This window comes from Cryptomeria japonica, chromosome 3 (assembly GCF_030272615.1).
Source record: "Cryptomeria japonica chromosome 3, Sugi_1.0, whole genome shotgun sequence".
Lineage (NCBI taxonomy): Eukaryota > Viridiplantae > Streptophyta > Pinopsida > Cupressales > Cupressaceae > Cryptomeria > Cryptomeria japonica.
Genome location: NC_081407.1, coordinates 782,404,300 through 782,408,710, shown reverse-complemented (window position 1 = coordinate 782,408,710; position 4,411 = coordinate 782,404,300).

Sequence of the window (4,411 nt, the reverse complement as noted above, 5' to 3'; positions counted from 1 at the left end):
ATGATTGAAATCACTACCCAAGAATTAGAAAACTCGAAACAGGCTCAGGCCTTATATGCAAAAAATTATGAGGAGAAAGTAAGGGCTACAATTTCCAGTTTTGCAGATACAATAAATGCCTCATTGCTCTACAACAATGTAGGTAAAATTATGGAAATATGGAATGAGCTCAGGAGAGACAAGGCAATTTTGACACCTATTTTTGACAGATGGAGGCCTAGGGAGCAAGATCTAGAGTCTATGTGTGTATCCTACGATGAAGAAAGAGCCAATCCCATCATCAAATCCATTTCTGATATCGCTAATGTCTTAGTACAATTGGCAGCAGAGGTGGATAATGTGGATAGGAAGGTTAATTTGTGCAAGAAGGAGTACACTAATCATGTTTTTGAGTTGCTCCCAAGAGTTTCTGCTAACCCGGATCAGTTAAAAGACAAACAAATATGGCTTAAGCAGATAGAAGCTAAATTGTCAGCAAGAGTTAAAGGAATTATTGATCTTGATGATGCTTCTTTCTTTGTTGTGACAATACAAGAGATAGAGAAAATTAAGTCACATTATGGTTTTCTCAATTCAAAAGTCAACAAAATGAGAAATTCTTGGAAAAGGTTGACTAAAACTAAAGATAATGTGATTAATTTCTCATGGCCGACAGAAGAGGTATATAGTGAGTGGATAACTAAATATGCCACCCATGATCCGTAACAGTTGGAGAGCACCCCTGAAAAGATAGAAGAGGTTGCAACCGAATAGCCTGTTGAAGAAACTCAGACGCTGAAAAGAGCTTGTAACTATTTTTTGCATAAAGCTTGTAACCTCTTTATTTTGAAAGAAATGATTGTAAAAAACTCTCCTCAAGAAGTCCAAAGCTTTGTGCATCCATGTTGTTATAAATGGATACCAGGACTAGAGGAAGAGAGATCGCAAAAAATTGTAAGAAAACGCTTCAGAAATTTATCTGAGCTTTTCTAAGTCTAATGGAGAATCAAAATTTCTTGTAATATTTCTTGAACTAAATATCAATATACAGACCATCGGTTTTGAGTAAAGCTTTGTGTTGTCTTCAAGTTTGTTCACAAATTTGTTTACTATTTTCATTTTGAATAATCCAGGGTTGTTCTGTTTGAATGGAATTGCAAAGCAATTTTAGTATAAGTGTTCATTAGCTTTTCTCTTTAGGAGGGAAATTAAAGATGCGGGATCACTCATACCAGTAAACTCTTTGGAAGGAATTTTGAATTTTGAGGACCATAGGTTAGTTTGGAATGCTTGAATTCTTGTAAGTGTCAGGCATATACAAGGATTAATAGAAACCAAGCCGACGGGAAGCATAAAGATTTCTTGTTTGAGGAGTTTTATTTGAGTTTAGATGACTCTGTGACCTTGGATAAGGCACTGGTATTAATTGAAGTTGTTTATTGCATGCTTTGTTGATCGAAATGCTGAATTTAAGTACAATTTCCATCCTTTGTTTTCAGTTGATTTCAAGGTGAATAGATCCACTAGTTTTCTGGACTGGTTTGCTGTGGGTTAATGTTTGAAAGTGTGAATTTAATTCACAAAGGTATACCCACCTGGGCTCCGAGTAAGCCCGAAGTGGAGAAGGTCTAATCAAACCTTGTCATATGTTGTCTTGAGAATTTCCTTATCTTTGATGTCTCTTCTGCACCAAGCTTAAATCATATTATTCTAAGGATATTAAAGGGAATCAGATTTTGAAGACAACACTCACTGACCATCATTAATGCTCCTCCATTAGGGCATAAACCCTAATTTTGCCTTTTTACCATTTCTGGTCTTCTAGCAAACGATAGGTATAACATACCGGTTAAGTTCTTTTACCGGTGAAAACTGGGGGTTCAAAACATTTTTCCGTTTGCTCCCCCTGAGCTTTTCTGAAGCTTAGTTTGTCAGTTCCATGATTACCACACTAGGTACAGAAACCAGTTCCTCTTGTAACACTGCTGGTTTCTTCTTCTAGGTTTTGTTCATATCCACTTGAACGGTTTCAACATCAATGTCTCCTTTCGGAGTGACCAATATATCATCAAATATGCTCTTTCTTGATCTACAAAATCTAGCAATGTGACCCGATTTGTTGTAGTGATAGCAGACCAATCCAGGTGCTCTGTACAATCCATTGTCCATGTTTCCATTCTTACTTCTGCATGTTGCAGTAGTATGACCATGACCATGACAGCTCATACAATTTTCTCTACATCCAGTTGCCACTTGATAACCACTGCTTCTTGGCTGATGACTGAAGGCATTAAACCGGTTGTGATTCCGGTTCACAAAAGCTTCAAGATCAACTCTTTGGGTCCTCTGAGGATATCTTTTAGTGTTATTCATAACAGACCTACACTTAGATGCTCTATGCCCATACCTGTTGCATGCATAATAGTTACCATCAAATCTATAGGGTCTAGGCTTATCATTTAGGAAATAAGGAAAATTGTTATAAGCCTTACTCCTACACACATTAGCAGTATGTCCTTCTTTAAGATAGTTGAAACAAATAGGTTTAAACATTTTCTTAGCTTTATTCTTTGATGTTGGTTTTTTCTTTGATGCTCTAGCATTTGTACCAGAGGTCTCACCTTCCTCATGACCAGAATAACCAAGTCCTGTAATGCCCCGCCAGGAAACCCCTAAGGGTTTAAGTTAAAAACACTCAAATAGAGTGTAAATTTTTTTTTTAATAATTAAGAGAGTTAATGAAAAGTTACAACATTAAGATAGCTGAAGTTAACTCAATTCATAATTAGGCACGACATTAAAATACATCGGAGTTATCTGTCGACTTAGATATCACAACGGAAGGCTCAAACAATCCTAAGAGGTTTCCTAACGCGATTACATAACCTTACACCTAACTCAACTTGCGTCATCAGATCCATTAATTCTGGATATCTTAATTACGGGATAATGCATAGACCTTAATTACATATGTGTGCAATGGTTTAACACCTTATGTCTTTAGGAAGCGTTCAATTACTTTGGTTGGTGAGGAGGCCATCGAGAGGTTAATTACTCAATGCACGTTAATTCATAAGTTCATTAGGAGGTCTCCAAATAGGTTCAAGCGCTTAAAAATATAACGAAGTTCACTCGTTAGAGTTTTAAAATAACCATCCACACTTGACATCATCCTTTAATGCTATAAATGTGCTTAGTGAGATACGATCGTTTAGGATAAAACTATGATTTGTAAAGCGAAGGTTCCATCATTTTATTTTAAAGTATTCACTCACATTTGATATATATTTCTTAAATATTAAAAAAACATGGTTAATAAGAAGAATTTCGTTTCTTAAGGATTGACTGCATTTAATAGAGGGAGGTCTCTTCATTTGGTTTCATGCATATTCAACTAATGAGTTGTAGTGCTTATATGAAGGGTAAAGTATGAGTAGCCATAGATCTCATTTGAAGTTTTAACAAAGCAATAAATGGACTAACTTCATTAAGTTGGATATGCATTAGAACACACGAGAGCAACCTTCAATTTAAAGTATCGTTAACGAGATTACATTCATCATTTCAGGATTTGAGTAATCAGACCATAGTGATGTTCTTCTATTAGGATTATAATACAATTATCTTTTTGCATATCTCTTCTTATAAACAAAGTTAATATGAGATGGTACATATATTAAGATTAAGGTTTAAATAACTATACCAAAACTCCCCTTTTTAGTTCCATTTCAGCATTCATAAGGGACTCGTTATTTAAGGTTACAAATATAGATACTAGTTGAGTTCACTCTTATATGAAATTAATTTGATAGAGAATATTTGTTGGGATTAAAATGTAAACAACTAAGTAATTTCATTTGATAAAGTGAATTACAATTAACATGGCGATGTTCATTTACAAGGGTAAGAAGGTAAATGCCTAAATGAGTTTCATCCTTTAGATTTCACTTAGAGTTTATAACATTAATTCAACTTTGTTTCCCATTCTAGTTCAATCTTAGCAAACATGAGGGATTCCTTTTATAAAGATTAACATATGGGTTTTCTAGTTGGGTTCACCCCGTTATAGAAGTAATCTGGTGAGGGTTATTGATTCAAAATTACAACATAAATTACTAAGTATATTCGTTCAATATACAACATGAATATTTGATTGAGTCCACACGATTAACAGATTAACCCGGTGAGGATTATTGTTAAGATTAAAACGTGAATTAACTTAACAAATTTAACCAATGTAATGAAACATAACTGACATGGCATGATTCATTTACTAAGGTAAAAGGATAGTTATTTATGTGATGTTCATCTTCTAGATTTCAATCTACGGTTTTGTGACATAATTTTTAACTTTGTTTTCCCCTTTTTACATTCATTCCAATTAACATACCTTTTAACAATTAATCCAATGAAGTAATTCTATCTAGATTTC